Raw genomic sequence first — 14,268 nt, forward strand, 5'->3', positions numbered from 1 at the left:
CAGACTATTTTAAGTAAAGTGGTGGTCGGGCGCCAGTTGTTCCGGGTGGTTGGCAATGCGTTTCCTATACTTCATCGAAGATGTTATTGTCCGAGAAGCATTATGACATATAAACATCTCAGTCCATAAACATGATGAATCCCTTAGTAGACCAATATACATCAACTCGGCGTCAGGTTCCCGAACGCCCAGATCATATTTAATCAAAAAAATAAAAAAGGCCCTTTAATATACAAAGGTACTATAAATATTAAAAGTGAAATAGACACCAAAGAAACACTTATTAACATTTCATTTAAACTCTTAAATGAGTTTTAAGGTTCATATATGTCATTTTAACAGTTCCGTTTGCTTCTTCGATGAATAAATCTAAAGCAATAAAACTATATACTATAATAAGAGCTTTTGTGTATATGTTTTCGCACTATTTCAATATTAGATATACTATATGGTTTCAATAGTTTTACTGGTGCTTTTTTCTCGGCTAAACGATGTAAAAAGTGCAAGTTTTAATGTTAAATTATCATATTTTACTTGAAAAGGTAAGCAAGAAGTTTGTTTCATATGTGTTGACGATATATCATAGACGGTCATAAATTAACTCATTGCAATATACAAAGTTACATAGTTTTATTTCAAGTCCCCTGAATTCTTTTTCAATAGTTGCGTTTTTTCTCGAGTTTTCATTTTGTTTTGTTTTTGATTTTTTTTACTACTTTTTGCAGAATATAAAACTGTCAGTTGGTTAGAACAAACTTTGTTCCTTTTCCTGTCAGCATGTTATCTGTTGTTGATATAAACACCAGTTTATTCTGCACATGGATATTGTCATCAAAATGTGATATTGATGGTGCATTATCAAAAAGGGCAAGAAATGGAAATGAGATGGACAAAGCCTGATGATTATGAAGACGAATGATCTAGATAAGCTATAATTGTTGTATTTATCCGCTAATTCCTACGATACATCACCTATATCATGCCGCATCATCTTATCTAAGGTATATCTTTATAAGTAACAATATAATTTATTCGGTTATTAAATGTGTGCATTACTTAATCCTGCTTAATGGAGTTTTCATTTTAAGATATGAAAGATAGAAACCATGTATGAATGTGCTGACAGACGATATAAACGTTTGAATAATTTTCGATCGAAACGAAATTATTAAGCTGAAGGCAGATCGGTTCAAGACCATGATAAACTTTCAAGGACCTTTAGAACCGAATCCTTCTCTAGGAACTAAGTTAAAATTTAGATCATGATATTACATAGAGATGCTGAATACATAGTAGGATGTCCTACTCTAAAGATAAATAAAGCAGCTTGTTCATATACATATCGATACGGTGTTGCTGGTAACAACTTGTGAAGATCAAAGCAGTTAGAATAAATACATGCACAAGATGGCACTTTAGTCATATAGCAATATACTGAACTATAGCAATATCGACCATTTCACAGTTATATATATATCTGTATAAGATGGTAATGTTTATAATTATGCATGAAATAAGTAGCAATACACTCTGGGCCTATTCATTTTCGATGTTAACGGGATATTTTTTACTGAAAAAGAAAATGTTATAAATATTGCCACTATAAGTACACCTTTCACAATAGAATAAAAGGAACGGAGAATCCTTACTTTACATGAAGATGACAACAGCCAACTTAAGTGGCAATGTTCGACAGTATCAAGGGTTTTATACAGTTTTGGTAATTTTATATATGAAAAGAAGATGTGGTATGATTGCAAATGAGACAACTCTCCTGTATGCATGGTTTTAATGTATATTCACCACTCTGTAAGATACATATAAAAACTAATGGTGTGCACACAAAAATAAGTATATATATACTTGTAATATATGGCGAAGACCCCAGATTAGAACTTGTTACACTACTGCCCATACTTATTTAAAACTGACTGCAGCTGAGATAGGGGAGGGTCTGGATATGGTTTACTGAGTAGAGAATAATGGGCAAATTGTGCAGAATAAAGGGCAAAAAATAAAAAATAAAGAAAAATGGACCAAAAAGATAAAGAATAGAGAATAATGTGATGCTAAACATAAAGAATAAAGAATAATGATCAAAATAAATAAAGAATAGAGAAAAAACGGTATAAAATTTGAAGAATACAGAAATGAATGACCCCTATCCAATGATATCGTCTTTTGATAGAGAAGCCATTTGAAGTTTGTTCAACTGCATCGTTGTGTAAATATCTTTATATGTAGACAATTTCATATATATATTTCATGTAATTCGACGAAGAAATCAATAAAAATAAGCGAATCGCATATATATGATTAATAATCCATCAAAATAAACCACCGACCACCGTGAAAAGTTATGCAACATGTTTTGTTATAGTTTAACAAATTTCAACTACTGAAAGATGATTGCTGAATTTACCAAGAAAAAAATCCTTTGATTAGAATGAATTTTTAAAAGATTTTGTTTTGAAAAAAAGAATTTTTTTTTTTAACAGAATAGTTGCAGAATTATTGTTCATGTTGGGGCGTAGGAATCGGGTAATGCAATGTCCCATATTTTCAAAAGTGTTTTCCCCACCCCAAATACTTTTTACAACCTTTGGCCAAAATATATTATTGAAATATAACAAAATAAAAAATAAAAAGAACACTGATAAACTTCTAGACTATTGACTATTCTCTCTCTCTCTCTATATATAGACTATAAAAAAGCCTTTTTATGCTGGTAACTCTCAGATGTTTTGAAATTATATATGACAGAACTGTACAAAATTTGCAATGCTAACGTTACGTCAAATGTATGAAAATATATGAAATATCGTGAAAAGTTAAGATTATCGTCGGATAACTGCTTTGAGATTTTATCTCAAATTACAACACACAAAAAAAAATAATAACTGCATATATATTGTCCGTTTGTCGTCCTTTTTATGCAAATCGTTTTAATTACCGCCATGAAAAAACAAATATAACAAAATATAACTAGTTCCCTCTCTCTTTGTCGTAAAGATATCTTTACATATGATCAGCGTGTGCCTCAAGGGCCCAATTCAACTTGAAATTACAGTGCAGATAAATCTGATGTTTCTAATATATACTTTATTTTATGATAATATTAATATTTATGATATTTAATGTATATATTTTGATATGTTTGGGTCTGAAGTGAGAAAAAATACTATTAATTTAAGGATGGCACTTCTCTGGTCATTGAAAACAGGTGCACCATTCTGTTTGAAGTCTTCGTATGAGTAATAGACGTGTTTTACTTGATGAAGAATCATAGGCATGTGGTAGTTTTACAAAAATCTTGTCGTGGAACTATCTCTAAACCCGAGACTATAAATGTTTCTGGTGTTATCACTCCTACATTTGACCATTAATTGGATTAAGCAATATCACATCACGTGATATCGAACGTGCAGTATAGTATTTTACCAGGTCGGTGTAGCTTTAGTATGAAAACGATTAAATTTTAAGTGGTAGACACTTCTTTTTATTGCCAACATCAATGCCAGTTAATATTTAGTCTTGCTATCCTAAGAATTTACCTTATCAAAACTCCGATAAAAAACAGAAATGTATGTCCATGCTGGTCAAATTTAGAAATGACGATACCAGCAATTATTTGACATTTTCGGTTTTATACTCATCAGTATTAATAATTCTGGATTGAATATAAGTATGAGCCAAAGTTTATTCTGATTCAGCAGTACATGTGATTTCATTTTTTATTACTACTAATGATATTGTATATCTCAATAAACATATATTATTATTCATAAATACATAATGCCAAAGTAGAATCTTAAACAGATCGTCAAAATATTTCATTTTAAATCATTTTTCAGGTGCACTTTAGCAGTAAAGATAAGGCGAGATAGTGGTTCCTGGTTCTCACGACGTTAGATAATCTCCTGCAGATCCTTATCATTGTGTAAAACATTTTTGACAGTCTTCAGCTACTGACAGAAAGCCATGGCAGTTGACATAACTTTGGTATATTACATTTATCATTATGGCTTGTATTTTTGTGATATTGAACAGACCACGTCTCCATTACAAACTACGTCATCGCTGTTTTAAAGCATTTTAACATTGATTTTTATAAAATATAAATTATGGGTTTTTAGATGTTTTGATTTGTCTGCTCGGTAGCAAAGATAATTCCACATTAAAAACTAAATGTATTTTGATTAGTTTCATGTGACAACAGAAAATGTTTGACGAAAGATTTTATTTGAAAACGCAGTCTAAGTTGTATTATGGACAATACGGTATGTCAATTACAAGCATGTCAAATGGCAACTGGCTGTCTGTGTACTATTATACATAATGTTTTCTTTATCCTGCTTGTGTTTTACTTGTAATATGTTCCCCTATTTGGCCCTTTATATGATAACATTTTGTTATATATTCAGTAGCTCTTTTTCTAATGTGTAGTACTTGTTTTATAATGAGGAAGACTTTTTCTAATGTGTAGTACTTGTTTTATAATGAGGAAGACTTTTTCTAATGTGTAGTACTTGTTTTATAATGAGGAAGACTTTTTCTAATGTGAAGTACTTGTTTTATAATGAGGAAGAATGGTGAGATACAAATCAAATTTTCTGCATTCGAAGTGCTTTTCTGGATCACCAAGAACAATAGTGTTGCATGGTGTATTTATGCGAAAATAATTGCTAAAACTGTTCTTTAATTTTTATTTGTTTAAGATTATAGCTTTCAAGTCTGTTAACAATATTTCAAACAATCAAAATTCACAAAAGAGACTGTCTCCTTACTCTCTAAGCAAGGGATCCCTATTAATTATATATTTATGATATTTTCCTCGCTGGACAGCCTCTGGATTTATTCGTGTTGTGGGTGTTCTCTTGTATTTATCTTTTTTTTTAGATTTCCCACCAATCGAGATAACAGGGAATGGTTGAATACTAAAAAGTAGTTAAACCGTTTTGAATGTTTATGTGTTAACACAACCAGGAGCTCCTTCAGTGGTTGTCGCTGTTACTAAGTGTGTTTTGTCTTCAAAGGAATTCCTTGTTGACGCATACTCATTTAAAAATGAAAATTTTGGATGGTAACTTTTAAGAAGTGCGATATATTTTATATGTACATTTCAACATAAGATGGACCTTTGACCTCTATCTTATGACCTTGCAGGTGAGTAGAAATCATTCTTTCAGATTCTGTTCACCTGACTTGATGCTCACTGATAAGTCGCATTAGTTTATGATTAATGAGGAAATGAGGATGGAATTATTGATATGAAAAATGGAATAAATCTGTTGTCTTTTGTAACACATATATTTAATAACGACCAACCAATTCATGATGGCTTCCATATAAAATAACTTTCAAAAACAAAACTTCAATTTAACCATTGAGTACACTTGGTTCAACATCCTTCTTCGAAGCAATCCTCTATCAAGGAAATCCTGATATGAAAGATAAGCCCTTGAATATTGTATCAACTGGGATATATATGTTCCATTTGCAGGTGCTAGTGGAACGTTGCTACATAAAAAAAGGCAAATCATTAACGGGGAAATAATATATCTTCTATCGTGAAGGTTAGTTTTTCCAACCCTCAGTGTCAATTTTTTGGATTAAGTTAAGGTATCGAATAAGATCTTACTATATATCTGCAGCATCCTTTGTTTCAAGTTCGATGGGATATATACACTCAACCTAATCATCGAACGTTGATCAGTGATAGAACATCTTTATGCGTGATGAAAGCTTACATTTTATTCATGCTCTATAGTTTTTGTATTTCTATTTTACTGTAGGTCTTTATACTCAATATGACTCTTAAAACCTTTGTTTTGCCATACATGATTCATATTGTCTCTTCATTATTCATATTTTCATATTTTCATGTTTTCATGTTTTCATGTTTTGTTTCACTTTTTTTATATGTATTAATGTCCAAATGGAACATTCAGCTTTGCATACGAAAAATAATAGATCTGACGTTTTTAATTGCAATTACTTAACAGCTTCAAACTATTATCAATGATTAAGTTTTTATTTTACATTTCAAAATTATGTTTATATCATTAATATTTGAGTAAAACGCTAGCGCAAAACAGTTTTACAGTCTCTTAGAACAATGAGAATAATATTTGTCGATCAAATATGTTGTAGAAACTCTCGCGAGAATAGAAAGTTGATGAATTGATTTGTACCAACTAATTATCGCAAAAACGTATTCTTTTTCATGTATATTTTACTTTGTTCATTAATGTAACCACAATATCTTAATTTGGACTCTCTGACCTCTCTGTGTTTCAAACAAGTTGTAATGGAAATAAAGCAATATAACAAATTCCTTTGGTTTTATGCTGAATAAGACTTGCTTCTATATATTATAAAAGACATGTTGCTTCTATATATAATAGCAGACATGTTACGTCTATATATTATAATAGACATGTTACTTCTATATATAATAATAGACCTGATATTTATTTGATTTTTAGTTCACTGATCCTTAGTTTCTGTTCAAATTTAGGATATAATTTAACTAATTTCTTAAGCTTCACTTGCTAGTGAATAAGCAAACATGTCTCTGCTTATTTGCCCCTTTAAAGCTGTTAGAGAACCGGTAAAATGAAATAAGCTGTGCCATAAAATTCACAAAATGCAATATGAAAAACGAAGTATTTGAGGCCTTGAATACCTATAGCCTGGGATGTAATATACAAAAAAAAACTAAATCTGGTGGTAGGCTCTTTACAGAAAAAGGGAGTACCCAATTCAGAGCACATGATATCACCCTTTGATTTTGGTGGGGTTTGTAAATTTTGCTCATGCAGTGTTTTTTATGTATGGTTTTGGTGGGGTTTGTTTTGCTCATGCAGTGTTTTTTATGTATGGTTTTGGTGGGGTTTGTTTTGCTCATGCAGTGTTTTTTATGTATGGTTTTGGTGGGGTTTGTTTTGCTCATGCAGTGTTTTTTTATGTATGGTTTTGGTGGGGTTTGTTTTGCTCATGCAGTTTTTTTTTATGTATGGTTTTGGAGACTTGTTTGTCTTTTCGTCGTTTTTGTCATGGCTTGGTCAGTTTCTCTTCAACATATCAATGTTCTATTGCATGGATCTCTTTTGTAAATTATTTGCATAGTATTTTTCTTTTAAAATGTCAGTAGATCAGGTAAAAATATTACACGACAGTGTCTTCTAGTATATTAAGTTCTTGATAAAGTCAAGGTCTATATGATAAACTGATTGATTGTTCTTGCTTTTTTTATCCTTGGCGTTTACCTCGTGTTTTTGAATCCCGACTTTTACCTCAGGGTTGTGTCTCCTTGATGTTTTCCTCATGGTGTTTTCTCCTTGATGTTTATCTTGCTGTTTTGTCTTCTTGACGTTTCCCTCGTGGTTGTGTCTCTTAACGTTTACCTTGCTGCTTTGTCTCCTTGACTTTCCCTCCTGGTTGTGTCCCCCCGACTTTTACCACTTGGTTGTGTCTCCTTAACGTTTATCCCGTTGTTGTACGTGTCTCCTTGACGTTTATCCCGTGGTTGTGTCTCCCAGAGTTTTGCCGCGTGGTCGTGTCTCCTTGACGTTTATCCCGTGGTTGTGTCTCCCTGACGTTTACCCCGTGGTTGTGTCTCCTTGACTTTCCCTGTGGTTGTGAACCTCGTATCATTTTACTGTTATAATATGTTCTGCAGCTTAAAAATACACAAAGAGTTATGTAATCAAGTGTTGTATCAGATGGTAAGAAAAGTATCAGATTAATAATATGAATAGCTGACTATCTGATATCAACAATAGTTCTTAACAAAAAACAGAAAATATCATATTATGGTATATGCTTTATATGACATTGACAGAATCAATTATAAATACAATGTTATTGTTTTTTTAATTTTTTTTCTCAAGAATTTACTGTGATTATATACGTGTTCTAGTAAAATTCTAGCAATTGTGATTGCACACTAAATTTCGTTAACCCGTTAATGTATTTAAACGCATTGTGTAAACTTGTTATTCAACTTACGCAGAACTAAACCAGTCTGACTGGAAGATTATTAAAGGGAATATCAAAACGGTTATCGAAAGCGCAGTATAAAAACATAAAAGACACTGTGAAGGCATCTATTTACAATCAAACAAAGCACGGCTTCTGAAAAGAAAGACAACATTATATTTTTTTTTTAATTTTTCATACAAATTATAATGACAGTTGAATTTCCAATTATGTCCTTTATATATTTGGATTTTCTGCTTTTACATTTATATGAGAATAGGAAAAATAATCAAATTTATGTTTCGTAAAGGCAATTATATATTCCACATTAAAGATGAACCAACTTATTAGAGATTTTATTTAAAACTTTATGGTGGACCAGCACCCGATAGTCTGAATATAATCCTGACGGAGAAGCTGCTAAGACACCATTCCATGTCTATCCAGGAAGGTATATGCAGTAAAATAGGGAAACGAATACGAAATTTATAAATAATTATAATCCAAGAAATGGGAATTTGAATACTTTAAAACTCAATTCATCACGCTTGTCGTACATTGTTAGTACACCTAGAAGGTTTACATATGGCGGCCTATATCTGATTGCATTATTGTTTTCATATAATTTCGAAATGAACTTCAAATTAACATTAGAGAGATCATAAGAATATGAAAAATATTCAAAATTTGGTTTTGCAAAGACTATATTCTACATTAAACTGAATTTCGTATTCATTTGTCATTATATATTATGTGACGACATGACTTTAAAGGAAATGTATAAAATATAGTCATACAAATACAAATATTTTTTATAGTGTTAATACTGTTTCGTTATTTCTAACTCGTTATTTTAAGATTGACTGAGTGAAAGTTTATTTTCGATAAAGTATGTTAGAAAAATTCAAATGTCCTGATGCATCAAAAAAGATGCAGCTTTCAGTTATGGAATACAAATAGAAAGAAAAAAATAAACCCGTCAAGATGCACGGTTGAATATTAGCACATGTACTTTTCACACTCGAACTGCATGCCCTTCCTGAGAACCTGAGTATTATACCTTTCTGATTGGCCTTTCGCAACTCTGTATGTTCTATCTATATATGAATAATAAGATATCAGAAAAAGAAGAATCACAAATAGCTAGGATTGTGAAGTACCAACATGTATACAGGTACATGGACAAATAGCTAGGATTGTGAAGTACCAACATGTATACAGGTACATGGACAAATAGCTAGGATTGTGAAGTACCAACATGTATACAGGTACATGGACAATTGCTATCATAAGCGGCAATGTAATGGGATTATTTGCATTTGAAAAATGTATGTGAAAACATGTTGATTAACATTTTCCACTTGTTAAAAATAATTTGTTCTATGATAGACAGTCAATATGAGAAAAAAGTAGTAAGTTATAGTAGTTGTCAATTAACTGTACGTCTGTCACCTGTGTTTTGTTAGATATTCTGTGTATTTGCTACCGGGTATATTTTAACTCTCTATAGTAGTTCATGCATAGAACGTTTGCTCTAATGGACCACATCAAAAGTCAGATTTCATCCTAGGGCACAGTAGCACAAGACACCATTAACATACAGTAACATTCACTAAATGACTTTAAACCAGATAATATCTTCGCTTGTCGAGAATAATAAAAACAAAACACACATTCATCAATGAGACGATTTGCTCGGAGTTTTAAAAACAAGGTTTTCAATCAGACTCGATTAGATAAGATTCCAACAACGTGTATATATATATATATTCAACCTTTAATAAATCACAGGTTCAATTAAATATTTATCTTTTAAACTGATGATTTTTCGTGGTTTAAATCATTTTCCTTGACTCTTGATGGATCTAGATAATCCAAAGATTATAACAAATAAAATGTGATTGACAGACCGAAAGTATGCCTTTTATAAAGCGTTTCAAGATGAATGGGTCACAATCATGTTATCAAATATTCCATTCAGTATACACCATACCAATTCATTATGATAGACGAAGTCCATATGCTTACAGAATGACTTACAGAACTAATCATAGGGAATCAGAATAAAAATAATACTGAAAAAATAATGCCATGGAATAATACAGTAAGGAACTATATTGCCAGTATTGTGACTGCATATTGTATAAATTTATATTGAAATATAAAAAATGATATATACATGTATGTGGATGTAATTTCTTTCAACAGATAGGAAAGTACAAAATACAAAATGCGTCCTACTTCTTGTGAAATATTTAGATAATTTATTTAAATGGAAGTAATGATTATTATTTTTTTTTAATTATTTTTTTATTTCGATTGTTGACAACAGGATACGAACGATGTTTATTACTGTTCAGCTTCACTGTACCCAGTACGAGTTTTCACCTGAAAATATACATAAAACGCATCATTGAAAAAATATTATATTTATTAAAAAGTACATCCATTATCATTTTACGTGAAGGTCGAAGTAAATTCTACACGAATCGATGTCACGTGAATAATGAAGACAGTTTTAGTATGCAGTGTCTACACCGTACGACATTAGAACCAACACTATACATTAAACGGATTAAAAAACATATTTTCAAAGCTAAAATTTATATCAAACTCACATGGGAAACATTAAAAAAACTGAACATTGAATATTAAAATCAAAACAAAATGAGTTCAGGAATATAAAAATTATATTTTATATATCAACATGTTTTATATATAAATATCAACATGTTTTTCGGACATTTTGTCTTCTATTTTGAATGTAGGAGGAATAACGGTATAAAAGGATAGGTATACACATTAATGTGATTAAGATCACCAAGATATTTCAAGTTTGTATCATATACTAATCTTTTATCTTGACATTCATCAAGAGAAAACTTTTCATTCTAGTCATAAAATTTTGAAAAATGTGAAGTAAACCTGTGGTAATCCGTTTGCATTGGTTTTATATCAAATATTAAGTAGTTTGATTATCATCAGTAAAATAAAGGAAGTGATGAACAGACTCGTGCTTTCTGTTACTAACTTATCATTTTAACTACTTAAACATGTCTTTCTACAAGGCAGATAAAATCTTGTGCTTCTTTAATTATTTGATACTATTTTTTTCAGTCTTAAGATTTAAGTGTATGGTTTTATTTTGTTGTTGATTATTTTGTTGTAAAATCGAAGAAATTTGAATATTGTGGATGTTTGTTTTCTTTATAAGAAAAGTTTGAAAATATGTTAATTTATCTTTACCTCGATAGTGAATATTTTCTATGAAAAGTCCTAATTCTTTAAATTAATTTTAAAAAATCTTAGGATTTTCTCTGTACCTTGTTCTCAGTGAAATTTTGTTTCAAGTAATACTTAACAAATATTATCAACTAAAATATATTATACAATGAAGTTGTGAAGTAATAAAATATTTTTTAAATAATTTACAGACTTTTTTTTTCTAATATTAAATGGACCGTCCTTCATTATAAAATTCATTTATGGGGTCGGTCAAACCTTACTGAAACCCTACCGTTTAGTTTAACATTAATGGGACTTAGTGAAAGTTGAAATGGTTCAAAAGTCATTATGTTTTCATCATCAAAGCTCTTTGACCTGGAGGTAGCTTTAGAACAACAACCCACTAAAATTAACTATTAACGACCTTTGACCAGGAGGTTCCGTTTATAGCTTAAGATACTCAAACAATGATATAGAAATAAACAATTTAAATGAAGTTTGTCAATTTTCAATATTCAAAAGTGAATGCATTATTTTAGCACGGTGGATTGTTGACTAGAGTTTAAACAGCAGAGGCATCTTTAATGATCCACATTTCCGTGTTTAGTCGAATCATAGATTGCTTTCTTTTCCCGTTTTAAAACGTTACTTCAATTTATTGAGCTGAAATATAACCCTTTACGATAAATACAGACAATTACGCTTACCTGGGATAATTTCCTAAGTACACATTCGATCTTTCCATTGAATACCCGTGAGGGCTTGATGCTGTTGCAAGCAAACACAAGTGACTTAATGAGAGCTATTTTTCAATTAAGCTTTGCTGGAAAAAATAACATCTACTTACCAAATAAATTATTGGAGACAGTCCGTTAAACATTTTTTTATTATAATCATAATTATTTCCTCATTTGTGAACTGTAATTATACGACAAAAGTTAAAAAGCGACTGGTAAGGTATAAGACCGAACAATGTACTAACTCTCCGGTTGTCAACCAGAAAATAATGCCTTGTCATATTGAAAGACGATTTCATTCATATTATTGTTTATGTATCAATTTTTTTTCATTGATTCTTTACGTCTCGAGTACTACCTAATTTGTGTTCACTATAGTTAAATTTAAAATCACCATTTTAATGTGCTCAATGTGCGCACGCGCTAACAGAGATATTCTCTTTGAATTCGAAATTATAATTTTTACCCATAAAAACTACAATTTATGAAACCGCTATGAAAATTCTTTTATATTAATTTAATTTACGATGTCATTTTTCAAGTTGTTGTAAAGAAGTGGAGTTGTGACGATTGTTAATGATACACCAAGTGTGAAAAATTATTCGAAATTTGAAACGACAGTTTTCACTTTAGCCAAATCAAGAGAATTTGCTTCTAATTTCAGTAGTTGTAAAAAGTATTTGTGTGATGATAGACGCACTAAATCGACCAAGACAGATTCTCAATTCAAGAATGAAAAGAAAAAGCAGCTTACTTGAAGGTGGTCCTGTTGGATGTGTTTAAAGTGACAGAAATTGCATGGAAACAAAGTACTAGGGAAATACGTGAACTGCCTTCATTTTGTTATTTTGAATAATACAAAAGAATAAAGACATCCGAGACAGATGTAAAATGTTTAACAAACAGTTTCGTCGGCAGCAAGTCTGTAGAAAACGACACTAAACGTCACCATCGCTATATCAACAATTGTGTTTATACAAAGAATAGTCCCCCTTTAACGTAGTATTAGCTATTTCCGATCTGACTTTCATAGTATCGTATGTATGCCAGTATTTTATGCGCATAATTAATTTTATTACGCACAGTAATTATATAATTATATACAAAATCGCATATTTTACATGATATTTTAGTGTTTTTTAAATGATGATTTGACATTTTATACTGCAATTTAAAATAGATTTACACTGATTGTCTTAAAGATAATTATTTTATAGATGTAGCAATTTCCTACCGAAAAGATCAACGCTAACATCTCTTCAGTTGCATGAGATTTTAGACGTTTAAATGTTTTTTTCTTAAAATTGTTTAAAAAATAAATGTAATAAAGAAAATAATGATAAAAACGATAACGAAAAACCTAGCTGTTAACAACGATCAGTTTGAGATATTTTTCTTGTGTGTATGCTAACCGTTTAATATCAAAGAAACCATATTTATTGCAGTATGACGACCTGTTCTGGACTAACTTTCGTCGAGAAAAAGTTATAACCAAAACTTTTGAAAGTTAGATATGTTTTATTAAAAACTATTTGATTAAAGGGGGCTTGTAGCAATTGCCAAAATATCACTGGTAAATTTTCCTCTATTTGTTTTGTAAATCTATTTGTTCTGCCCATCAAAAAATTTGTTCTGCCCATCAAAAAATCTATAGTTCAACACATGTCCTGGTATCTTACAAAATTTTCTTTACAAAGGACCGTAAAACCCATAACGTCTTATAATGTGCATTGTTTTTGTATAGTCCCCCCTCCCCCATAAAAAGCTAATACAAATATATGGAATGAATTGAATTAGAATACATTTGTTTCTCCCTATATTCTGAATCAAAACATAATTATTCATTTTAAACCAAACATATAATTTGGTACGCCATACGCGTCTTTCTTCTATATAAGACTCATTAGCCCTCGAAGTTGGAAGGTCAACCGAAAAACAAAGTTGCAGAGCATTAAAAAACCGAAAAATCCAAGTTGTGCCAAATACGGATAGATTAAACACACTCGAGAATGAAGTTCTCACTACTATGCACTGTTTGTCAATGAGAATAAAGCTAGTCATTCGTCTATATTCAGTATTTGTGCATTTATAACTTTGAGCACAACAAAGTAAGAACTTATGGTAGTAAATGTAAAGCAAATATTTTAAAGGAAAGCCTTGCAAAGTACAAAAGATAATTTTGAAGACTCGAAATGTCATATGTTGAACAAGAAGTTTGCACAAACTGCATAACCTATATGTACTAAACAAATTGAGGAATAAACATCGAATAAACAAAATGTATCTTCCCGATGGTACAATGCAATTAAGATACGTATCATTC

General features: G+C 30.7%; 2 long non-coding RNA genes across 2 annotated transcripts; both read left to right on the forward strand.

The window, feature by feature from the left end:
* Positions 1–445: 445 nt before the first annotated feature.
* LOC127727188 (uncharacterized) lies at positions 446–4,981 on the forward strand. Its single transcript, XR_007993821.1, has 4 exons — positions 446–542; positions 726–1,001; positions 3,855–4,002; positions 4,900–4,981. It is a non-coding gene; the product is annotated as an uncharacterized LOC127727188 (long non-coding RNA).
* A 1-nt stretch (position 4,982) lies between these two features.
* On the forward strand, positions 4,983–14,013 carry LOC127727189 (uncharacterized). Its single transcript, XR_007993822.1, has 2 exons — positions 4,983–5,166; positions 12,610–14,013. It is a non-coding gene; the product is annotated as an uncharacterized LOC127727189 (long non-coding RNA).
* The last annotated feature ends 255 nt before the right edge of the window (positions 14,014–14,268 follow it).

Source organism: Mytilus californianus, unplaced genomic scaffold (assembly GCF_021869535.1).
Source record: "Mytilus californianus isolate M0D057914Y unplaced genomic scaffold, xbMytCali1.0.p SCAF_19, whole genome shotgun sequence".
Lineage (NCBI taxonomy): Eukaryota > Metazoa > Mollusca > Bivalvia > Mytilida > Mytilidae > Mytilus > Mytilus californianus.